General features: G+C 37.1%; 1 protein-coding gene across 1 annotated transcript in view; it reads right to left on the bottom strand.

The window, feature by feature from the left end:
- The window catches only part of LOC141423451 (uncharacterized), an 87,938-nt gene that overhangs the window by 44,308 nt on the left and 16,908 nt on the right, over positions 1-26,722 (bottom strand). Inside the window, exons 5-7 of the mRNA XM_074075219.1 lie at positions 13,221-13,432; positions 12,984-13,139; positions 6,858-6,989 (exon numbers count right to left, since the gene is read on the bottom strand). The gene's annotated coding sequence lies outside the window, so the exon portion shown is untranslated. The remainder of the gene's footprint in view (positions 1-6,857; positions 6,990-12,983; positions 13,140-13,220; positions 13,433-26,722) is intronic.

Below are 26,722 nucleotides of genomic sequence, written 5' to 3' on the forward strand. Positions count from 1 at the left end.
CACAGGTGGTATCACATGTAAATAAATCATCCTGGTATTTTCCTTCCTACACGGAAGAGATGATGATGACTCAGATTTCTCACTCATTCATTGACCCAAGGAGTGCCTTTTCTACCACTACCAAGTCAGTTCCAGGAATTTATGTTGAAAGTTAGCAATGAAGGCAGTACCAAAAGAGGGAAGAGAAAGAAGACAGGTTCAGCAAACCTTTAAAATAAACAGATAAATTTAGATATTTAAGGCAAAAGAAAGGTACTGGAATAGTGTGGGTATTGAGTAAGAGGATAAAAAAGATAAAAAAGTTGGTGCTAGGGGTTGGTAAATAATCAACTTTAATACATTTTAAACATTAAAACAGAACATAACTCCATTTTTATTGCTAATGGGTATTTGATCTGAGTTTCTGTAGGTAATTCATTATACATACATATGGTTAACAGAGCTATACACTAAATTTAAGGTGACCAACTTATCTCAATTGTGCTAGGACTTTCCCAACTTTAACACTGAAAATTTCACATGTTGGGAGCTCCTCAATATTCATCATCCTGGGATAGCTGGTTATCCCAACTAACTTGTTAGTGACTAATAAGATCTTTATTTCTTACATTTCCAAGAAGATTAGTAAGCTCTCATTTTTCCTAAGAAAGATTAGAAAGGATGAAGAAGAAGAAATTTGTCCTTCAGTGGCTTCTTCAGAGACACTATCCTTACTTTACTTGAAATAAAAACATTTAGTGTAACTTTTAAAGATCCATTAGTACCTCCAGATTCTAGATTCTGAATTTTCTTTCTTCTGTCTGCAAAAGAAAAAAAAAGGTACTCTTTTTTTCTGTGGTGGAAAGATTAATGAAGATGAAGGAGAATGAAGGAATAGAGAAAAACAGGGAGAAGTATGTGTGTATGTGTGTGTGTGTTTATAAGGGATGTTTTTGACCAGAAGCAGAAAGTTTTTAACTGGATATGATTCTGTTCTCCAAGGGACATTTGCAAAGTTGGAGATAATTTGGATGTTACAACTAGAAGGGGGACACAACCAGTATCTAATGAGTAGAAAGCAAGGATTCTGTTAAACATCCTAGGATGCACAAGAATGTTTCCCTAACAAAAAATTCTATAGCCTAAAGTGTCAATAGTGACAAGTTTGAGAAATCCTGACCTAAATGAATGCACCATTAGTAATGGATATCAGAAAAGTGTACAGAGGAGGAGGGCTGGGGATGTAGCCTTTCTGTCTAGCCTTAAACCACACCATGAATAAAGCAATGCTGAAAAAAACAGATTATAAATGATAAATGGTAGTGCTAACACATTAAACACAATGCCAAAAGAACATGTGTAAAAAAGTAGGAAATAGGTGTCAATTTATTTTATTCAACTGCCTGGATAAAACATTTGATGAAGGAAGTAAGAATACTTTTCTTCCAGGGTTTTCTAACATTAGGACAAAGGGGAGGATTCAAATGCACTTACAATCTGTAATATACACTGTCATATTGAAATTGAATCTGTAATTAGGAAAAGTGAAGTTTACCTTATGAACAGTAGAATCAGCTCATTCACTCACTCAATAATTATAATATTCTTTCTTGCCAGGATTCTTGAGGAAACTGGGGATGTGAAGATGAACATGCCACACTAAGAGTACAAAAGTATAGCCTTGCATTGAACATGACCATTGCCACGAGAACACAGCAAAGGAGGAGCTCGTTCTACTTGAAGAACTTATCTCAGAATAGGTAAGATTTTACCTGGACCTTGAAAGATAAGCAGTAAAAAGGAGTCAATAATCCACCAGAGTAAGGCAAGATGAAAATGATCCAAGCCAAGGCCACAGTGAGTGTAAATTGGAAAGGGGGAAAACTTTTAAGTGATGTACACAGAGGCCATTGAGTAGCTCATCTTCTCAGACAACAGATTTCCTTCAGAAAAGAAAAAAGAGACTGTGTATCATAAGTCAAGAAAAAAGACTACTAGAATACCTGTAAGCCATTCTTTCAAGTCAAACAGCATCATCATATTATTCTCCCCCATGCCCATCATTGTCTTCTTCCAACTCAGAGTCTAGCCAGAAATGAGACAGGGAAATTGAGACATTTCCCTGTCTCAATTCAGGGTCTCTACATATACCCTCAAGCCAAAGAACTGCATCTGTCCTTGTGCAAATCATAGTTTATATCATTGGACATTCATTTATAACTATTAGGGCGATTGTTTGTCCTGAGTATATAGCCATCTCTTTTCATCAGCAATCTGTTACTGTACTTCTGTTTTCAACCTATAAAAGAAATAATTAGTTGCTCTCCTATAGGATCACACTCCAAAAGTTGTGATCTTGTGAGCTGCTAGATAGAGTTCGCCCATCTGGCATTGTCTGGAACCTTTGTGGTGGTGATGGTGAGAGTAGGCAGTGGGGGAGGGAGGGCATGAGTCAACACAGTGGACATGGGCTTTCTGCTGATGGCTAAGCCTCCAGTAGGTTTTACTAGGTTTAACAATAGAAAGGAATTCTAGAATCATGGGATTTCCTCTTCCAGCCATATAATCTCATAATATCATCTTATCTAGCAACTACTTGATTCAAGCATAATGTAGCATTAGCCTTGTTTATTTTATTGATATTTTGATGAAGTGCAAAGAGTTTAAACAACTTGCCATAGTCACTTTCAAAAAGTGTGTTTTTCAAAAGAATGTGAAAATTTCCCAACTGAGCATTCTTAACAAAGTCAAGGCTGCTATATTATTTGTGATTTTTAAATATTTACCACATTCTAAATTAAAACAGAATTGTAAATATATATATATATACACATATATATTTATACCAGGAGGATGAGGCAGGAAGATCATGAGTGCTAGGCTAACCTGGGCTATCTAGTAAAATCCTGTCTCAAAATAAAGAACATATGTATACTTATTCATTCATTTAAAATAACAATATTATCATTGTATGTCAAAATGGTGCAAAACTTTGAAAAATTGCTATCCTTTCTAAAACAAAGAAGAGTATAAGAGAAGTGACATTGTTTTACATTTTGCATAACTCTGCAACATCCAGCTTACTACACAACTGAGCTCTCATGTGTGCTCTTTCATTCAGTTCCTTGCAGTATACTGTTTTGGCTGAAACATATGAAGAAATTCCAGCCTCACACAGATAGTGCTTGAAAAATAAAGTGTTATTTTAATATCCTCTTGAGATAATAGTATATTCTCTTTTGATATTGTACCAAAACTTAACTCAAATAGTAGTTGTGATGTGACTATGAAATCTGAAACATGTGATCAAACCCCAGTCTGTTGAGGTCATATTTAAGGATCTTTTTGTCCCTATCTCATATTTTCATCTCTCTCTCTCTGTCTCTCTCTCTCTCTCATACACACACACACACACACACACCTACCTCACATGGGCATCTGTGTATCTACATTCCCGTATTGTAAATGGAAACCAAGGCTTGGGGAAGTCTAGTCTCTGAGTTTGACAAGGATACACAGTAAGTGAGTGTTGCACCCACCCTACATATGAACCTAGTGAGCCTGTAACCCTTTCTTAATGCTGTTTCCCTTACTTTGAACATGATGAATATTAGAAAGCTGGTGATTATACCATACACATGTCATAAACTCCCTTTCATAAAAATTTTTATGAGGAAACTGGAATGTAGACAAGAGAAATGAATTATGGAAGATCACATAACTGGTTATAACTTCAAACTAAGAACATTCAACTTTAATGTTCTTTACCTCAAGACATCTGCAATAAGCCAGGTGCTAGTAGCTCAGCCCTATAATCCTAGCTACGCAGGAAACAGAGATCAGAAGTGTCAAGGTTTGGAGCCTGCCCAGGTGAATAGTTCACAAGATCTTATGTAAAAAAAAAAAGTCACCAAAAAGAGCTGCTGGAGCGGTTCAAGGTATAGGTCCTGAGTTAAAACCCCAATACTGCAAAAAAAAAAAAAAAAAGTCTGCAACACAACACTGTAGGAAATGAAAATAATTTCTTTGTTCGTATATACTAGGAGTGAAGTGACTAACATAAATAGGAAGGATTTTCATTTTCTTTAGATAAAAATATAGACAACTTTATAAACTTTTGCACTATTTTAGTTCAGTTATTTGCCAAAAATTTTTATTTTGACAAGCACACACTTGCACACAGAGAAACTAGAAGATTAATCCTTACTTTTTATTTAAAGATTTAGTAGCAGCAAAAAAAAATTTCAATATTTGTTAATGAATTAAAATACACAAAACTTAAAATAGCTAGGAGAGTTTCTATGTGGGCTAAACTCAAATCTTTGTAGTTTTATTTCATTGGAAAAAATCATATTTCATTTATAGTTATTTAAATATGATCTGGGTCCATCACACTTTCATAATTACAGTCTTTCTAAATTGAAGCCTCTTGGTTTAATAGAAAGAGTAAAGACTGAAGTCTAATCTTTGGTCTGCTTAATGTATTTATTTACATAAATCAACTCATCTTTCAGCATGTGTTTTTGTGCAAGAGTAAGAGTTTGGAAAAATGATATATTGGATATTCAAAATGCAGTTATAGGACTGGGAGTGCAGTTCAAGTGATAGAGTGCTTGTCTAGCAGGTTCTAGGTCCTAAGTTCAAACCCCAATACTGCCAAAAAAACAAAAGAAAAGAAAACGCAGTTATGTGAAAATGCAGTCAACAGGGAAACAGAGATACATTGAGAAATTTGTAAGGTGATTTTATAGTTATGTAAATATTATAGAGTATGCTGACACAAACTAAATTGTATAGCCTACTACATATCTAGACAATATGGTACAGCTATTGTTCCTGGGCCACAAACAGTTCAGCATGTCACTGTACTAAATATTGCATAGCTACTGCAGCACAATGGTAATGTTTTTGTATCTAAACTTGGAAGAGGTACAGTAACAATGCGGCATAAAGTATTTTTTAAAAAGATACATCTATATAGGGCACCTACCATGAACTAAGTTTGCAGGACTAAAGGTTGATCTGGGTGTCAGTGAATTAGCCACGAGTGACAGACTACACCACTTTAGAATTTACAAACACTGTACACTTAGGCTGCACCAAACATAAAAATATTTTTCTTTCTCAGTCATAAGTTAATCTTAGTGTATTATAACTGTTTTGCTTTATAAACTTCAACTTTTTAAACTTTTTGACTCTTTCATAGTAATACTTCACTTTAAGTACACATTGGTTATAAAAATCTTTCCTTTCTTTCTTACGCTATATACTTCATTCCCTATTCTATATTTTTTTTCATTTTTCTACTTTTAAATGTTTTAAAACTAACACAAACAAATACACACACACACACACACACACACACACACACACACACACACACACACACTAGCCGAGACCTACATAAGGTCAGGTTGATCAACATCCCTGGCTCCTAGCTCCACACCTTATCCCTCTGGCGTTCCTCACGGAAATACCATGCACAGAGCTGTCACCTCCCTCGATGACAATGCCTTCCTCTGGAACACTTCCTGAAAGGCCTGACTGAGGCTATGTTATGATGATTGATTTTTTTTTTTAAATAGAAGAAGCACACTTTCAAATAATGATAAAAAAATTATAGTATAGTATATACATAAATTAACAACAGTTTCATTTATTATCATTAAATATTATGTGCTGTACATAAAATTTTTTACTTGTTTTTGAGATGTTTTGGTATATAACCAGGACTGGTCTAGAATTTGAGATTCTCTTGCCTCAGACTCCTGAATGCTGGGATTACAAATCTGTGCCGCATGCTCTGTATTTACTGTTTGTTTGTTTGTTTTATGAGATATTGTCTCCTTACATTTCCCAGGCTGGTCTTGAATTTTTGCTCCTCCTGCCACAGCCTCCCCAGTATCTGGGATTATAGATGTCTGCCACCACACCTGGTCAAAATCATATGTCTGTATTGTTATGTGACTGATAACACAGTAGGCTTGTTTACACCACCATCACCACACATCACACACACACATGACTGAAGACAGTGCTATGATGTTACAATGGCTATAGTACTGCTAGATAATAGATTTTCATCTCCAGTATAATGTCATGAGACCACCATCATAAACATGGTCCATCATAGACTGAAATGCTATGTATGACTGGTACATAAAATGCCTATCATAGCCTGTGACATAAGGAAGGTGCTCAATGAAAAGTGGCTATTTCAACTTACTTGGTTCCCATGGCCCCAGATGGCAACAACCTGACTAAAGGGTTTCACAATTACTTGGAAAGGGCAATTATGCAGTTAACATCACCTGGCCAAGGCATGGTCTCTAGAAAATTCCCTGGCCCAAGCTTCCCATTTCAACAGTCAGTGCCATTATGCAATGCTGCCATAATCTTTGTTCCATTATGTAATACTGCAAAATCCCTACTGTTTATTTTAGACTACAAAGGTGATATTTTTCTTCCTCTGTCCAGAGATTTCTTGGTCAAATATGGTTGTTATTTTGTACTCCAGTTATTTCATATATATGTGAAAGAATCAAGCTGTGAATTATAAGGAATGCTGTCTTTTAAGAACAAGCCATTAAACACTGACTAAATGCTGAAACTTAAATTTTCTTTTCATGAAGACAACACATGGTAGCATACATAGCTTCTATGCCAATCATATAGAAACAAAAAACAAATGAGTTCTTTGCTCTGAATGGACACAGTAGTGTAAAGGCTTCAATCATTAACAAACTTTACTTCCTTTCATTGTATAGTAAACCCACCTTACCCACGGATTTATGATGAGCAAGTATGATCATAAATAAATAAATAAATAAATATTTAAAAATAACAAGAAACCCCAAAACAAAAATTTTAGTTCTCACATGCATTATGCAGCTCAGTTGATGTGGAGAAGCTCTCAGGCAGCCCCATGTTATCATCAGTAGTCTTTAAGTCATCATGCGGTTTTCTGAGTGTTTCCCTGACCTTCATTTTGTGAAAATACAGTTTACTTCCTAAAAAACAAAAGGATGACCAAGAAGCAAGGTAAAAGTATAGTGATCCTTCCAAGCCAAAAAGGCACATAATGTGATAAAGTGATAATTTTAGATTTGTTGATAGGTGACATGTCTTTAGCAAAAGTTGGGTGGCATTATGGGAAAAATGAATCAAGCATCTGCAGTACTTGAGAAAAAGAACATGAAATAAGATCTAGTTGTTGGTGAGCAAGTGTGTGTAAGAATGATGTGTGTGATTGTAATGTAGCCTATTCCATGCAGTTTCAAGTTATGGATGCTCAGACCTACTGCAAGAACTGCATAGGCAAATTTGAGTAATTTTAAACTGAGTACTGGTGGCTCATTCCTGTAATCCTAGCTATTCAGGAGGCAGAGATCAGGACCGTGTGGTTCAAAGCAAGCACCCGAGCAAATAGTTCTCAAGGTCCTATTTGAAAAAAAAAAAATCACAAAAAAGGGCTAGTGGAGTGGCTCAAGAGTAAAAGTGGTGCCTGTGAGGCCCTGAGTTCAAATCCCAGGGCCTTCAAAGAAAAAAACAAATTTGAGTAATTTTAGAGTATTTAGAACTCTGCATCCTGAGCATTCCTGGGTTTTCCTCAACAGAAGTCTCTCTGGAAGGTACACTCATGGAATAGCAAGGGCTTACTGTACATAGGCCTCTAGTAGGTGAGAGAGATTTCAGGTGTGTTCCACCCTATCTGGGTCTCCAGTAATTGAGATGATCAGATGACTGGTCATTGGCTAAATCTTGAGGGTTAGGGAATGACTATTTATTGCAGGCTACCATATTAGAGAACAGCACCTGGCCCATAACAGGTAATAAAATTCTAGGAGAGAAGGCACCTTCCCAAACCCCAGCTAGTTCCAACCGCAGCAGGAATTTGGACCCAGGCCTGGCTGATCCCAAAGCCTCTTACTTTTACTGTCTCTTATTCTGACTGTGTCTCTGAAAGGCAGGAGGCAATATGTGAGTGGCTCCTTACGCAGCATCCTGCTGCCATCTGCAATTCTTTCTTCTCAGGCAATATTAGAAACTTCATTTGTTAACTCCACCAGAATGATGGAAGGAACATTAGAAAAAAATCAATCCATAAAGCTTTTATTTATATTTGGAGAGAAATGGAAATTAGGAGGGTCAGTAATTTTTCCCACATCCACAAATATTATTGGCCCTGGTAAACCATCTGGAAACTCCTTTGGTGCCAATTCCAGCATGAGTGGGGTCTTTTGATGGAATGCTGGTTTGTGGGTAGTTACTTAGTATGGGATGAACAATTATATATTTCAGAGGTAGGTTGGGAGAAACCTCACTGCCCTTCTCTCTCCTCAGTGTTTCTCAGAGCAGTTGGTAGGGAATGAGCTTGTCAGTTTGCTGGTAGCAATCTCCAGGCTATGTGGACTATAGAAGGGGTTTGATTCAACCTCTTCTTTCCTTATTGCCACTCTCTGCATAACTTTGCTCAAACAACTCCCTAACTGTCCTCAGGGTTTCCGTTTCTTAACAAGATGACTTTCTTTTGATTAAGCCAAGGATTAGGCTTAGATCTAGGGAGGAAAACAATTTAAACAATTTGTATTTTAAAGGAGGAAATTTCAAAAAGAAAAGATAAAAAAAAACCAAAAAGATGAGAGAGAGAGAGACAAAGCCTTCTGTTTCTTCCAAACATTTGACAGCTTCCTAGCTGTTTAGTGTCCTTCTAACCCAGTGGAAACCAGCTGCTTTTCTAGGCTCTCTCACCTCTCCCAAACCCTGTCTCCTGTCCACTGTGATTTCACCCTGTGAAGGCCTGAAATTTGGTTAAGTAAGCCCTAGGACAACTCGTTCAGTTCTTCACACAATTATGATCACAGCTGTACTTTTATAATAGTCACAATAGATAAGACTTTGCAAATGCTCACGCATTTCCTCCTCATAATTACCAGTGAAGAAGACAGTATGAATATCCTCATTTCACAAGCAAGGAAGGTGGCATTTGAGCCTTCTTTGAGTCATCTTTCTGACTTCAAGGCCTGTTCTCTAGGCCAGAAATTCCAAAACATCTTCTCATGAGAGAGAAGGCCTTGTTAAAAACATAGATTTCCAGGCAGCAAATTAATCCTGATTGAGTAAATGTGGAATGGAGCCCATCCATCTGTTTTCAACAGGTGCTCTAAGGAAGCAGGGTTTAAACCTTTGCAATGCTCCTCTATATTTTTATATATGCTGATTGGCACAGCCCTTCCACAATTTTGAGTTCTGATTAATCACTCCTAAATTGGGCATTCGTGGTTCCCTTTTGTATTCCCAGCTACTCAGAAGGCAGAGATCAGGAGGATATTGGTTTTGTTGTAGGCTAGTGTGGTCTCTGATCAGAAGATTCCCAAATTCTTTGTACCCTACATGGAAGCATCCAGGCAGAACACATGAATGTAGTGAAAGAGGTAATGGAGTTTATTAAAGGTAAAGGGAAAGCATTTTAAAAAGCAATGGTGGTCCCAACCTAGATGGAAGTGGGAAGCAGAAAGGGTGGGCTCTCTGTTTCAAGGCATTTTAAACTGCAGATAACCTGTGGGTAGGGGAAAGATTTGGGCCATCCCAGTGGTTAAGAATCCCATAGCATCTTTCCGATTGGAGACCAGCATAGGCAAAAGGTTATTGAGACTCCATTTCTACTAATAAGCTAGGTGTGGTGCTACACATCTGTAATCCCTTATGTGGGAGACAAAGGAAGGAGGAACATATCCCAACCCTGTTCAGACTAAAGTAGAAAAGGGCTGGAAGTGTAACTCACATTGTAGCGAGCACTTGCCTAGCAACCTCAAACCCCAGTAACACACACACACACACACACACACACACACACACACACACACACACACACACACACAAATGCCCCTGGCCTCTTAGAGCACAGCAGGAAGTACATTGTGTTAAAATCAGTTGATCATCTGTCTTCTTGACTAGATGGGAAACAACTGATATTCAAGATCCTGTGTAGGTTTGGTTTTTTTTTTCACTCATTCTTCCTTGAGTGCTTGTTCTACTGACCTATAACTAGCTGGGTATTCTTCTTCATTTAGGCCTTATCCTAAAAGTTCCCTAACTCAGAGAAACCTTTTTTGATGACCTCACTAAGAAGTGCCCCTCTCATTCTCTGACATATTACTCTATTTCAACATATGGCATAAAGCTCAAGCTTTGCAGGGCAGATTCTCAGTTCAATGAAGTATTCTTAGAGCACTTAGAGGCACCAAACATTTTTTTTTTTTGAGAAATTGACAATGATCATTTTCAAATGACAAAAGAAGTCATCAGAAAAAAAATAGTAGAACTTCCTAGTTTCTCTTCCACTGACATTTTGGCCTAGTATTTTTATGTAGAAATAAATATATTGTGCACGGACTTTATTACCTTTGCGAACTCTGAGTCTCTAAAAGTTTGAATTTGGCACTCTATATAGCATCTGTTTATCAATATTTCTGTCTCCCTCAGCATTTTTAAGATGAATTGGGTAGCTATTATTTACTCAATTCTATCTTGAAGATTTTTTAAAAATAAGAAGCACAGAAAAGGGGAAAAAGAATATTAAACTGATTAATTTTTAAAAACTCTTCCCAAATTTCAAAATGTTAGTAGGTATATTCAGTTAACAAATTGACCATTGAGCAAAGCTCAAAGAAGACTCCTCTCCCTACAGAAAGCTTCTTAAACGTGAAAGAATTTACAGAATTTTAACTTGGACAAGACCTTCTCCATGCCAAAGCCTACCTCATTGTTCTCACCTACCAAGCACGGCGACTGAATTAGACAACCTGTAAGATCGGGACCATTTACACATTAAACATTGGCATGAATGTGATCTTGAAGATCTGAAAATCTGTACGATACAGAATGTACTGAAAATCTTTGTCCCACCCATGAAAGTAATCTGTCATTCTGGTAAACAAGTAAGCATAAACTACATGTCTTAAGCTTTATCTGTTCTTCTCTCATGTCTTCAGCTTGGGTCATATTTATCTAGCCTTTTATTCCCTGTATTATTTAGAATAAATTTAAAAGTCACATGGCTCTATAGCTATAGCTACCATCTTGGACTCAGCTGCTGTCACCTCTTGCCTCGACTCCTGCAACAGTTCTCATAACTGATTTTTCTCCTTCTACCCTTGGGCTATAGTTTTGATCTTGAATAAAGAACCATGTGTTGAAGGTTTGGTTGCTAGCCTATGGTACTTGGAAGGTGGTAGAACCCTTAGGATATGGGGCCCATGTGGAAGCATCCAGGCAGAACATGTGGATGTAGTAAGGGAGATAATGGAGTTTATTAAAGGTTAGGGAAAAAGTTACAAACAGCCATGATGGGGCATGTAAGAGGCAGAAGCAGAGAGAAGTGAGCACTTCCTGTTTCCAAGTGCTTTTAAAACCTGCACTAACCTACAAGAGGGGAAAAACCTGGGTGCTTCTTGATCACCAATAATCAATGTATGGGGAACAGCATGGGTACTCTCTGGACTAGGATGATGGTGGTTTGGGTTATCCCCAAGCTAGGATGTAGATAATCTGCACATATTTGCAATTGACAAGAAGGTTCAGAGAAAGAGGAGAATATTCAACCTGAAATACAATATTAAGTCGTATGTTTTAAAAGTCTCAAATTTTTCCTATCTTAGCCTGCCTCCAAAGGAAGTTAGGTCATTGGAAATGGGACCTTGAGGGAGGATATTGGATTCCTGCCCCTTCCTGTCTCTCTTAGTTTCCTGGCTGCCAAGTGATAGGAGCTTCCTTTGCTATGTGTTCCTGCCATGTTGGACTTACTGTGCTACCACAGGCCCAAAGCAACAGGCCCAAGAGATCATGGACTAAAATATTTAAACCATGGGTAAAAATAAATCTTTCCTCCTTTTAAATTGATACTGTTACTTTGTCATAGTGAAGAAAAGCTAACTAATTTAACTTTGATTCATTTTCTTTCTTTTTCCTCTAGTGATCTTCTAAAAACATGTCAGATTATGTCACTTTTTCCTTAAAATCCTTTGGTTACTTCCTTTCACATTTAGAATAACCCAAATTCCTTGCCCTTGTTTTTGAGGATCTATGTGATGTATGATTTAGCTCCTACCTCTTCTTCTACTTCCTCACCTAACCTGCTGCTCTCCCCCTGGCATAATATGCTCCAGTAGACAGGTATGCAGATTCTTCCCTGCTTTCTAAACTACTTCCCACCTGGAGTGTTAGCATAAACTTTTCTCTGCCTGAACTGCTCTGCATAGCAGGCCTAGCAGTTGACTTTACATTTGAAAATGTGCCCAGAAACTGTATAAAGCAGATATGATAAGACACACAGACAGGGAAATGACTCTCATGAAGAAAGTTTTTATGCTTGCAGGTCCCTGGAAACAGGAAATAGGCCACCAGGGTCAGTCAGGAAGCATGGGAAGCAGGAGATAAATGTGGCAAGAGCCTTGACTGGAGTTTCTGAGGGAAGAAATGGGGCAAGGAAGAGTAAAACAGGTTTAAGATTGGCAATTTGAATGTTTTCCTCAGGCTATGGAGTATGGAGAAGTCTCAGATTGTCTGGTACCTGGCTCTAAGACAATTAGGGCAGGGGAATGCTGGTCTAGAGCCTGTAGAAGGGGTGAAGGGCAGGAGTATGGCTCAGTATTAGTTTGCACGTGAAAAGCATGCTTTCTCCAGTTCCAGGAGTTACCTAACCCTGAGAAGAGAAGTCCCTGCCCAGTCAGTGTGGCCCCAGGTGGCACAGCATCAAAAAAACAGAAAATGAAAAAAAAGTAATTCGTACAGTTTGGCCCTGTAAGGCCCATAGAGATCACTGAGGTATAACTGTAGACCTCTGGAAACCTTCATCTTCTAACTGCAGGAGGGCCTAGAAGACACAGAACAGCAGCTCTTCATTGTCTAAAACCTTCTAATTAAAGTTTGTCTTGATATTCTTTTTTATTTTCTTGGATTAAAAAAAACTACCACCCCCCCAAATTGTTTTACAGATCTCTTACCTGGAAACAAGAGCAGTCATCTTTCATCCAAACTCACTTTCAATCCAAAGTGAGTTCTGAAAGCTAGCATTTTGATCTGAGCATAGAGTGGATGGTTGATGAGATCCTGATTGTCAACATTCTATGCTGTACTTATATATGCAGGATATTTTAGGGCTGTAAAAAGAAAAGCAAATATGACTGACCTTGATATTGAATTCATTTGAATACATTATATAGTAATATGCTAAATAGTACCTTATATTATGATTGCAGGTTCAGATAATTTAGTAGCTATCTACCTCACGGAGGATCTAGATCCCTATGTTTTCTTGCCCAGTCTTCCTCAGAAGCTGGCTCAGTCCTTGACTGTTTCAAGATGGATGCCACATCAACATTTTTAGCTATCTGAGAAATGCAAAGCAGTAGAGTGCCTTCTTTGCATGAAGCCCTGAGTTCAAAACCCAGTCCTACCAAAAGAAAAAGAGAGAGAGAGAAATACAAATCAAAACTACATTCATCTGGATGTAATGTCGCATGCCTATAATCCCAGCACTTGGGAGGCTGAGGCTGAGGCAAGTTCAAGGTCAGCTTGAGCTACATAGCAAGACCCAGTCTCAAAAAATAAAAATAAAAAACCTACATTTAGATTCCATTTTCCCCAAGTCAGAATGTCTCTCATGAAGAAAACAAACAAACAAACAAAAGCAACAAATGCTGTTGCAAGTGAGAATGGGGACCCTTATACACCATTGGTGGGACTGTAAATTAGTGAAGCTACTAAGGAAATCAGTATGGAAGTTTCTAAAAAAAACTACCATTTGATCCAGCTATGCCACTCTTGGGTCTACACCTGAAGGAATTGTTACCGTCTAGGAAAATGGGCTCTTTTTCTCCAGCAGATAAAGAATTATGAGCCAGAAAAGTGAGAGAGTTTAACAAAGTTTATTGGGGAACAGAAAATGAAAGGGCTTTTATTGGGGAAACAGAAAAATTAAAGTTGAAGTGGGGAACTCCTTCAAGGAGGAGGGGACTTAAAAATTAGTGATGTCCTTCAGGATTTCCCTTTTTAAGATCCTTTCTCTCCCCTCCCCTAGGTGGCAGGGGATATACTTTCCATTCCAGTTTGCCTCTACCCATGGGAACGTTCCCTGTCCCTGATTGGATTCCCCATCCTGTGAGCACTGCACTTGGAAGTGCAGGTCCTCCTAGTTCTAGGGCATGTTGGGAAGAAGAAGCCCTTACATCACCAGCACCATTTCAGTCCTGTGGAGCCCACCATCTTTCCCTATCTGCCTATATTTTACTATCTATCCCTCATTTCCCACTCTCAGATGGCATCCTAACTGCCGTCAGGGATCAAGACGACAACCACTCTGGCTTCTTCTGGTTGGACAGAGATACTGTAAGGGTGCAGTCAGGGCACATCCTTTCAGGGGAATGTTAGCCAGTCCAGAGGACTGTGGTGGATGTGAGGCAGCAATGATTTGATTCCATCTCCATTGGCCATTTGGTGTTTGATTGATTTTAAATGAGAGGAGATAAATTTTACTAAAAGTTTGAAAAATGTAGAATTCAAAGATGAGGAGCAGGAGAAACAATGGCCCCAGAAAGGGAAGGAACTAGGTAATAGATGACAACCCTGTCTTGATCTGATTCCATCCCTGGGACAATACCTGCAACTGCAGGGACTGTTCCTTAAGCCATTTTGCTTATTGGATTATTTTGTCTGTTCCTTCCTTTCCCATCCCTGAGGTATTAATGTGCAGCAGGATGTATTAGCAACAGCACATACCCATCCCTGTTCAGCCAGGAGAAAGTCAAGGCCAGATGGTGGTCCAGGACCATTTCTGCTAAAAAAACTGAGGGATTTCTAGAGGTCCTTAAAGTTTAGTCCCATATCCTTTACCACTGACTCCACCATTTTAGTTAGGTTTTTGGAGGTAAGATGATTATTGACTACTCCACAGAAAGTACCAGCCAATGCAGCTGCCAAGGCAACCATTCCAACATGATCAAGGTGTTACTTTCCCTTTTTATCTGTGGCTGTCAGTACCCAAATGGTCAACAAACCCCATGGACTGGATCTTGGAATTGTTCCAGAAAGTTACATAGTTTGGATTTGGGACTATTTGTACAATGACCCACACACCTCACTGGAGGCCCCAGATCTGAGTGTCCCATAAACAAGAACCCCTCCTTCAAGACAGTGAACTCAAGGTTCCTGGGAATGGGGACCATTGTTGCTTTAACTGTTCACTTAAACAAAATACATATTCTATCTTTCTTGTATTCATTGTTCTATATACATATGTATAAACTTAATCACATTCTTTTTGTTTTAAATTTTTAAATGTAGATAAATCAGCCTTCTGGCCCTCTTAATATGCGTTTTGTCATTCCCTTCCTGAGTGAGTCCTTTCGTATGTCCTGTCTTGTTCATTCCTTTCTTGAGCCCTTTCAGGTCAAGGACCTCTGTGATCGCAGCAACTGATGGAGTTAGGAATGGGCACAATTGCCAATGAGATAGGAGAGTAGAAAGGCTTTCATTAGCTCCTTCAAAGATAAGTAAGGTTTGTGATGTGCATGTCTGTAACACCAGCACTTGGAAGGCTGAGGCAGGAAGATTGAGTTCAAGGCCAACCTGGGCTACTCAGAGGGACCTTGTTTCAAAACAAACAACAAAAAAGATAAATAGAAATGTGGGTGCTCTCTCTTCCCTCTTCTAACCGTGGGACATCTGGAATAGTGCTGTGGTAAGCATGGGCTGAGGATGGGGCATCTGTTTTTCCCCCTTCAACTTCATTTATTTATTTTAGTGCTGGGGATGAACCCAGGGCCTAACACATGCCAGGCAAGTGCTGTCACGGAGCTGCACACTCATTCCTAATTGCTTTTTTCCCTTTTAAAAATGAGCACATATTAGCTTTACAGAATAATGGGTTCATTGAGACATTTTCATATTGCACATTATGTACCTTGATCATACCCACCCCTCTCTTTTTTCCCCTTCCCTAATCCCTGTCCTTTTGTCTAATAGTATCCTTATATGTTCACATTTTTTTTCTAGATTCTACATACCTTTATCTCCTATGCTGGACTGGGAGCCATAAACTGCACCCTGTGATTACTACTTGAAACCCCAGTCATATTGAGATAGCCTAGGAATAGTATAAGAACTGGTTCCCTAGGGCTGGAGATGTGGCTCAAGTGGTAGAGTGCCTGCCTGGCAAGCACTACAACTCTGAGTTCAACCCCCAGTACTGCCAAAAACAAAACAAAACTCACAGGACTTAGTGAGGATTTGTCCCGGAAAGTTTGAAAACGTAGCCAGTAAAGTACTCAGAAAACATGGTTTGGTATGATTGGTTTTGTTCCAACTAGGGAACAAGGTTTTTTGTTTGTTTGTTTAATTTTGAATTGATCTACATCTTTTAGAAATATTTTTAGACAATAGAAAGAAAAATAGCATTTTAAATACAAAGTAATTTTACAATGCCTACAAAAATCTTAAAACTAAAACTTGACAAAGTCTTGTAATTGGCAGAATGCAGGTGAAACTGAACTGAGTTATTAAGTCTCAGTAAATATCAAAGATATATCTACATAGAACAATGAATACCACAAAGATAGAATATGTATTTTGTTTAAGTGAACAGTTAAAGCAACAATTTTTTGAGTTATTAAGTCTCATTAAATATCAAAGAACATATCAGATAATATTTTTAAATTTTTATTTTTATTCATATGTGCAAGATAATATATTTTTTGACAATAGTGATACTAGCTTAGAAATCATTGTTTAAAAAAAAAAGTCTTTAGCTACCTGAAATTATGTAAAATAATTTAAATTATTTGTATGTCAAAAATGAAACAATAGAAATTTAAAATCTTTTGAAATAGAATACAGTAAAATATGACACAACACTTGATAGGGGAATTGATAATCTTGTCATACATGAGAAAAGAAGAAAGGCTGAAAAATAACTGTCTAAATATTAAAATAAAAAAATTAACACCTGGTCAAAGAAAGTGTAATTAATAATTTCATAATATTAATTAAAAAGCAAAGTGAAATTCAAATCAGAAGTTGGTTTACAAAAAATGTAATAAAATTAGTAAAATTTAGCAAGTATGGTTAAGAATAAAAGAGAAAAGATACAGAATACTAATACCAGGAACAAAATAAAGTGACCCCATAATACATTTTACAAACAATAAAAAGACATCATAACTTGATGCCTATAAATTTTAGAATGATCATGAAATAGCAAATGCCTTGAAAATGACAATTTACCAAAGCTGGTACATTTAGAAAAGGAAATTTTGAATTGATCTACATCTTTTAGAAATATTTTTAGACAATAGAAAGAGAAATAGCATTTTAAATACAAAGTAATTTTACGATGCCTACAAAATCTTAAAACTAAAACTTGACAAAGTCTTGTAATTGGCAGAATGCAGGAAACAGTTGCTCTCATAAAGTTTTTTAAACACAGCTGCCAACATCTGGATTTCCATCTGGTGAAACTGAAGTTTTTTTTTAAGCCAGTTTTAATGAGATAGAATTTACAAGAAAAATTGTATATATTTAAGGTATATAAGGTGATCCTTTATTATATTGCCATAATGTTTATCAGGGTCAAGTTAATTAAGTAACACAACCATCACCTCACATAGTTGTGAGTGTGTGTGTGTGTGTGTGTTCAAAACACTTATAGTTACTCTCTTTAGTGACTTTAATTATATAATACAGTATTACCTAGTCACCATGCTGTACATCTGATTACCAGAATATACCCACCCCATACCTGAAAATGTTTACCCATTAACCAGCATCTCTATTTTTTTTTAATTTTAACCCAAGCCCTGGCAAGTACCACAATATTGTTGTTGTTGTTTTTTATGATTTGACTTTAAAAATTTTTATACAAGTCATATGACACAGCAATTGAGTGTGTGTGTCTAATTTTACCTAGCATAATAAATTGCATGTTTATTTATGTGATCAAAAATGGAAAGCTTTTTAAATAATATATCATATATATGTTTATTTGTTTGTTTGTTTGTTTATTTATTTATTTATGGTACTGGGGACCAAACCCAGGTCTCTAACATGTCAGGCAAACACTATCATTGAGCTGTACCTGAGAACTTAAAATTTTAAATTTTAAGTAAGAACCCTATATTACTGATTTTTGAAAAGCAATCAACTACACATTAACCATCTATCTTTACTTTCATATACATTTGTAAGTGACATTGTAGTTAAATATAATACTAATGTTTAATATTTATTTATGTTTTGAGTTTATATAAATGTATTTCATGAATTAGTACATGAAATTTTTCAAACTATCTTGTAAATATCATTATTATTTTTATTTTACAGATGATAAAACTACAGTTTATAGTGATTTGCTTATGGTTATAGTATGCAATGGATGTTAACATACTTTTTTGTTCCATCTTATGGTTCTAATAGACTTGCTAACAATGAGAGCCATTGGTCTGGGGTAAATAAAAGAGTGGAGCATTGTAGAAGAATTTATGCTCTTAAAAATGAAATAGAGAGATAGGAGGTGTGTTATGGTTTTGTCTCACTTGTATTTAGAGTCCAGGCCTAAAAATGACTGTCCATTTTTGATTTCTCAAACATGAGGAAAACAGACAGGAGAATCAATCAGGGTTTCCTATTTATTTGCTTTTTGGGTTTTCCCAAGAGTAGTGAAGGCAAATGTAGTTTCTCTGATTAACTAAATCACATCTAAGATACATGCCAGTTTTAACATTCTGTAGTTTACTTTTTAGAAATGGCCTAAGTGTGAGAGTTGTTCTAACATTTTTTTTAAGCGAGAGAGCAACCAAGCACTCCTATGAGAAAGTTAAGTTTAATATTTTTAGAAGTTTCCCCTGCAGTAAAAAAAATGATACACTCTAAATGGTAAAATAGTTTTAGGGCTGAGTCTTTTATGCTGCCTCAACGGCAAGATTTAAGAGTATACACATGCTGATTTATAAATGTTTTTGTTAGGGAATTTGTAGCTGTAATATGGACTAGGAACACATCCATAAGGCAATGGTATGAAACAAGACTGTTGAAAAATGGATTGTCATTTCTTTTTTTAATATAGTAAGTCCTTAATATCATAGGGTGCTGGGATCCAGATTTTGTAAAATCCTGTAACTCCCAAGAAAGCTCTATGCTGCTTTATGGTATGGGGGAGTGGGAAATGGAGGATTGGGTAGGTTCGCTCATGACTCAGAGAGTGAGCCTGTTTCTTTAAGACCACACCTGGGTAGGTGACCTGCGGGAGGCTTTTTTTTTTTTAAGAGACTGTATCCCAGGGAGGCCAGATAGTTTAAAAGGGACTCAGTCGCCCTGCAGATGAGGGGCTCTGCAGCTCTGCACAGAAGTAAGTCATCAACATATTGAAAAAAGGTGGCCACTGGGTAGTGCCAACCTAATAAATCTCTGGTCAGGGCTTGTCCAAAAAGATGAGGGCTGTAACTTTAATAAGAAATATAAATTTAAATTTAAATAAAATTGTTTTTTAATTAGTCTTATTTTTATTATATAGACCCATATAGAAAGGTAATTTTAAACTGTTTTTATACAATAAGTAACCTATAAAGACACCATTTGTTAATAGCTATAATAATAAATATAATATAACATATATTATATATATTTATAATATAAATATAATAGATAGAATAATAAAGGAGTTGAATGTAAATTACTTATGATGAAATGAAACAGACTAAGGTTACTGTCCATAAAAGAATGCCTATAATTTAGTTAGACTTGATTGACATAACCTTTAAAAAACTGGATTTTTTAAAAAGTAGCAGAAGAGGTGGGGGAGAGAAGAGAACAGAAGCCTTGTATTTCTTTACATTAATTTTAAAATAAGAATCATCCTAAAGATGTTTAAACATATGCATATGTAAAAATGTTTTAAATTAGGCATGCCATAAATGTCAATTTAAGCACTCATAGATTCAAGAGTTCAAGAACATGTAAAAATTAACTTAAGTGGCCACAAGAACATTGGTAAGTTATTTTAAGAAACTTTCAGGAGTAGATTGAGAAGTGTCCCATTCTGTTTTTTAAGGACTCATTTTGGGTGGATTGATAGCTGAAGTAAGAGTCAATTTTAGGAACAATGTTTTGAGTCAGACCCAGGTTTTAATAAGATTGTTGTTATAGCTATTAGATTTTTTGTCTCTAATAAATTAATCACATAATAGACATACACAAAACTTAAACAATGAAACATGAAACAATCATAACAATTTCGAGTGCACTCTTGGACATAAGACAAAAAATGTTTAAGCTGACTTTAAGATACTTTACAACCTTTACTACACAACATTGAACATAAAATTTCTGTAAAGAGAACCTGCTCTTTACTTACTTGTTGGCCCATTTTTCTCTTGATGTTGCTCCATATCCTCAGACTGAAACTAAAATTATGTTTGCATGCACCTCCAGATCCTTCCCTACCTTAAGCCTCTGTTTGGTTCCCTGTTTGGGCGCCACCTGCCATGATAGCAGACGTCCTTGACCTGAAAGGGCTCACGAAAGAAATGAACAAGACAGGACATACGAAAGGACTCACTCACTCAGGAGGGGAATGACAAAACACATATCAAGAGGGCCAGAAGGCTGATGACCAACTGGCAAAATTTTATTTTTCTCAGCAAGCTTTATACAAAAGAGGAAGAGACTTAAACATCAAAAACACTCTGACCTAGTTACAACCTTTCTATTTTCGCCAACCTTCATTCTTACTGCCAGTGTCCTTGACTAAGTATAAATTTCTTTTCAGTCAAGGGAAACCATTTAGCATTCCTTCCCACTGTGACAGAGACATGGTGCACCTGCGAATTCTGACCTTGTCAGAATGCTGCTAAGCCACAGCGACCTTGTCAAGCTGTGGGCTGTGGCTTTTGGTTCCCAACAATCAATGGCAAAGACAACTGTTACTACTTTGTCTCCTGACATCAGTCCTGATTTACACCCTAGGGACTGGACAAAAGCTGACCTTCCTTAAAGTTTGTGACCAACTGTTTTCTGAAAATACTTGGGCTTCTCTTGAGAAACGTGAAGGGGAAATGGGTAAGGCAAACCACCCTGTGCAGAAGGCAGTTTGCTTTGACGAGCAACGTTACACAAAGGGTTTATATCATCCTTTAAAAAAATTGAAGAAATTTTTTATTATTCACATGTTCTTTCAAACGTTGAGATGAATGATGTAATTACTCAAGTAATTACTCAAGTAATTTCTACTTGAGTTTGGATATTTTTCAAGATAGAAGAAAAGTAAGTCTAATTTCTTTTGGCTGTGTCAGCTGTCCACCCAGTGTTTAGCTACAGCTGTCACATGACTCCCAAGTCTTTTTACTCCCTCAGTCTCCAGGCACTTCTGGTTTCTACATTATGTCATCTCCCCACACATCCCTCATTTCTCCTCAACTCCCAACTGATTACATGGAACTCAAATTTGAAGACTTAGCTCTAGGAAGCCTTTCCAAATTCTCTGTTGTCAATAAGTGCTCTATGTTCTTCTTGTAGTGCTCCCTTCAATGCCCACATTTACTGAACTCTATTTGCCAGTCATTGTGCCAGAGACTTTGTCAAGACTTTCATTTAATCATCACAAGAGCCTCCTGGTAAGATATTACTTTTATCCCAATTGCATGAATAACAAAACTGAGGCAAAGTGAGTTGCGTAATTTGCTTAGTCTGTAAAGTGTTGTAAAAATGGTCCAGATGCCAGTGGCTCACACCTGTAGTCCTCACTAGTCAAGAGTCAGAGATCAAGAGGATTGAGGTTCGAAGCAAGCCCTGGGCAAATAGGTCCTGAGACCCCATTTCAAAAAAGCCCAGCACAGAAAAGGGCTAGCATAGTGGCATCTGCCTAGAAAGGCTGAGGCCCTGAGTTCAGTCTCACTAAAACAAAAAAAGGTGTATAAATTGCAGGGCCAGGATGCAACATCAGATCGTTAGACTGCAGAGTCCTGGTTCCTTAGCACATGGCACAGCTGCACCATGCTCTCATCCATAGCCCCAGACCTATGGCATGCCTGTATCCCTAGAGCTCTCCTGATCTGTGTCTGGCACATAGTTTAAGTATACAAATGCACAAATGTTTAAGTGAATGAATTATCCATGGTCACTCTCTTTTATTTAACACCATTTATCAATTTTCTCCTGAATATTTCATGACTGATACTGAAAACAGTGTTCCAAGTATTTTTTAGGAGTAAAAACTTAAGCCAAGTTTACTTATTCATATTTAATACAGATACCAACAAACTAGCTGGAAAATGATTCTCTGTGACTGAAATAGCATTTTTAAAAAAATCTGAAATAGAGCATCTAAGAATATGAAAATGTATTCAATCTTTTTGCATCATATAATTTCATTCTGTTGGAGAAAGACTAAAGCACATAATGAACAGAATGAGAAAAAAGCACACACGCTTTCCACTCAGCTTTCTGTTACTTTAGTAGGTCCTCCTCTGTTTGCCTTCTTTAAGTTTTTGTGTTAATTGTACATATTAATGGGGTACAGTGTGATGCATGCATTCAGTGCACATTCAGTGTGTAATTGTACATGTATTTGGGGTAATTAGCATTTCCCTCTTTTTTTTTTTTTTTTGGTGGTACTGGGGTTTAAATTTGGGACTTCACACTTGCTAGGAAGGCATTCTACCACATGAGCAACATCCCCAGCACTTTTTTGCTTTAGTTATTTTTTAAATAGGGGACTCTGGCTTTCTAAAATATGTAAAACATAGGTTATTGTAACAATAATCATCCCAATGTGTTGCAGAACACCAGAACTTACTCCTTCTAACTAATTGTGTTTTGGTATCTTTTATCCAACTTTCCTTTATTCCCCTCCTCCCCCCATACCTCCTTATTCTTCCTAGCTTTTAGTAATCCCATTTTTTGGACTAGAGCAAAGTAAGTGGTTTATGTGGGAAATTATGTCTACATCCTAATCCCCCTAGAACTTGTGAATTATTACCATACACAGCGAAAGGAATTTTGCAGATGTGATTAAGTTAAGGACCTTGAGATAGGGAAATGATCTTGGATTATGTGGGTGGACTCTCTGTAGCCACAAAGACCTTATAAGAGGGAGACAGGAGGGGCAGTCAGAGAAGGAGAGATGATGAAGAACATAAGGGCTGCAGAAAGAGAGAGATTCAAAGGTGCTATGCTGCCAATCTTGAAGGTGGAAGAAGCCATAAGCTGAAGAGTGCAGGTAACCTCTAGATATGGGAAAAGGCGAGGAAACAAATTGTCCCCCAGAGCTTCCAGAAGAAATCTAGCTTTGCTGACACCTTGAATTCAGACTTCTGACCTCCAGAACTGTAAGAAAATAAACTTGTGTTGTTTTAAACCACTAAGCCTATGAGACTTTGTTTCAGCAGCAGGAAGAGAAGACTACAGTATGGACTTTTTTTTTTTTTTTGACTTGGTAATCATGTTCCTACTAGCCAGTGTAGTCCTCTTGAAATTGGATACATTTATTACGTTTTTAGTCTGCAAGTAGATTATTTTGAAAATATAGACTCTCTCCATGCTCATTTTGGTTTTCTTCTTTAAAGCATTTTAGTATCTATTGCTTCATGTTGTCCATACTCTCCGGATTATCACACCATCCTAGTTGTTGTTTGCTCCCATTGATGCTGCCTTTAAGAAATTTGCTTCCCAAGATTAAGGCAGTGGACTGAAGGCCCATTCACAGGAAATAACAAAATGCTGTCCTTTGGAATGTGTCCTCATTAAGTCTAGCAAGTAACATTACTTGTTACAGATGTGACCAAAATTTTTTTTTAAATCCCCATTTCTAAGACATCTTGTGTATGGATGAGAAAAAAAGCAAATTCAAGTCAAATCATAAATCATCTTAACTTCAAGTATTCTGCATTCTGACCAATGGTGATAGGAGGAGGTTTGGAGATTCAAGTTAATAGATCATAGCCATTGAGGATATGAAATATTTATTACTGTATTCTCTTTCTGTCTACCTACTTATAGTTTTGCATTTTATAAATATGTTAGACTTGTTATCCCTCCTGTGCAACAGAGGTGTTATGGTCTCACCATCCTTTTATAATGATTTCTTATGTGTGTGATATTGGGGATTGAACCCTGGGCCTCAAGCTTGTTAGACAAGTTCTCTACCATTTGAGCCATACCCCCAGCACCTTGGGGATTTTTTTTTCCTTATTTTGCTTTTGAGATAGGGTCCTGATAATTTTATCCCAAACTCATGATCCTCCTGTCTGTGCCTCCAGAGTGGTATATGTCTGGGATTACAGACATATGCCATCACATCCAGTTTTAATACTGGTTTTAATTTGGTAAATTGGTATGTTTAACCCCTAAACTATGATGTTAAAGTGCTGCCCCTGGACCTGCAGTCTCAGCAACTTCTGAGAAACTGCTAAAAGTAAAAATGATCAGGCCAAACCCTAATCTTACAGAATTAGAAACTCTGAGGTGGCCCAATAATCCATGTCAGATCATGTGAGAATGGATTTCAGCTTGCTGAGTATAGAGATTTTGAAATTCAAGCCAATGAAGCATTAATGACTATTTATTACATTAGTTTAGATAATAATATTGCATGTGCCGTGCATATTATGGTTTTATTAAAATAAAAGGTTACTTGTAAAAACAAACAAAACACTGTCTGGAGCTCTGTTGGGCCAGTGTTAGAGTCCTAATGACCATTCAGGACAAGTCACTTCACATCTCAGGGGCCCATGATCCTTGGGTAGAAATGTTCTTATGACAACTTCTGAGTACACGCATCCTTTATTTTAAGAGAAGTTCAGATAATATTGGTAAAGGAATGTTTTTAAGATAAAAACAGGGAAGGTTATTTTCTGCATAAAGCCAATCACCAAAGGCATCTTTGCTGATAGTCCTAGAAGTTGTTTCCTCCTGATACTACCACATCTGTTTATGTCTAATGGTCCCAATACTCTGATAAGCAGTATTGATGTACATATTGGCTGTACTGCAAATACCTCCATTCATATTTTGAAATTCTAATCCCTAAGGGATGATACTAACTGGCGAGGCCTTTGGGAGGTAATCAGGGCATGTGAGTGAAGCATTCAGGAATGGGATTGGTGTCCTTTTAAACGAGGCCCCAGAGAGAAATATCTTGCTCCTTCCATAGGAAAGGACACAAGGAGGTGCTTTCTTTAAGGAAGCAACCCCTCACCAGACACTCAACCTGCCAATACCTTGACCTGTACTTCCCAGCTTGAAAAACTGTGAGAAACAATTATTTGCTGTCTATAACCACCTCATTTATGACATTTTGTTATAGCAGTCTGGATGGACTGAATTAATGTCTGCTAGTCCAGGGAACCTCTCTGATCACCGCTGTAATCTCTGAACCTAGCACAATGCATGATATATAGAGGATCTCAGCAAATACTTGTAGTCTGAATGCCTGTTTCTCCCTCATTGCTTCTCAAGTCAGGAACTAACACGTAGAATTCTGTATGTCCAGTCCCTACATGTGCTAGTGTGCTAGACATATAGGCTCTCATCAGACACATAAATGAATAAATGAAATAATATATATTTCAAATTCAATCTCTATTTTCAGTTCACATTCTGATATTCTAAAAAGTTTTGATGAAATAACTAGACATGGGTTGGTGCTAAAGAATTTTTGGTTCACTAAGACATTGAAAAACATGAAGTTAGAGAATTTAGATTGCACAAACTACTTCTGTAGAAATACAGAAAAGCCAGCTGGCGAAAAGATAGAAAATCATTTCAGACATTAACCTGAATTTGGACCAAAATGTGTTTTGTGATTTCTGAACTAAAACACAGAGTTTAGAATAACTGGTGATCCCTTTGTCTCTGTTTCAACTCTGCTTCCCCTCACGTAGCATTTACCCTGCTCCCTGAGTTATCCCACATAATAAAATATTAGGGAATTCTAGTGCATATGTATTCTAGGAACAATAAAATCATGATTTTATATTAAATCTGTCACTGCAAGTTTGCCATGCAATTTTTTTTTTTTGACAATACTGAAGACTGAACTCAGGGTCTTCCACTTTCCAAGCAAACACTCTACTATTTGAGCCACACCAGCAGTAGAAAAATTTTTTTCTTTTTTCCTTTTTTATTTCTTATAAAGTGACATTCATCTCAAATCTTTTATATTTTTTCTTTCTTTCTTTCATCTTTTCATTACTGGAGTTTAAACTCAGGGCCTGCACCTCAAGCCACAATACCAGTCCTTTGTGTGTGTGGGGTTGAGATAGGGTCTCTCAAACTATTTGCCAGGGCTGGCTTAGAACTGTGATCCTTCTGATCTCTGCCTCCTGAATAGCTGGGATTATAGGCATGAGTCACCAGCACCAGGCTTTATTTCTTGAAAGGATCCCAGATCTTGGTTGTCTCACTAGATATATAGAGAGCCAATTCTACAGCAATAGTTTTGCTTTCTTTTTCTTTTTTTTAAACTGGCTTTGAAAGACAGAGATATGTAATAGACTCCTAAAGAAAAGAGCCATCCCTCACAAAAATAATCTGGTTTAGATTTGTTTAACCATTAGGCAAAGTTAAACACCTTTCCTTACTGCTGTTTTTATCTGACTCATTAGTATGTTAACATGTATTGTGTGTGGACAGTGGGGAACATTTTCCTCATTGGCCTAGGAATCCTTTGTTCTTGGGACTCCCAATTAGCATCTCC

The sequence above is a fragment of the Castor canadensis genome, chromosome 5 (genome assembly GCF_047511655.1).
Source record: "Castor canadensis chromosome 5, mCasCan1.hap1v2, whole genome shotgun sequence".
In the NCBI taxonomy this organism is placed as follows: Eukaryota; Metazoa; Chordata; class Mammalia; order Rodentia; family Castoridae; genus Castor; species Castor canadensis.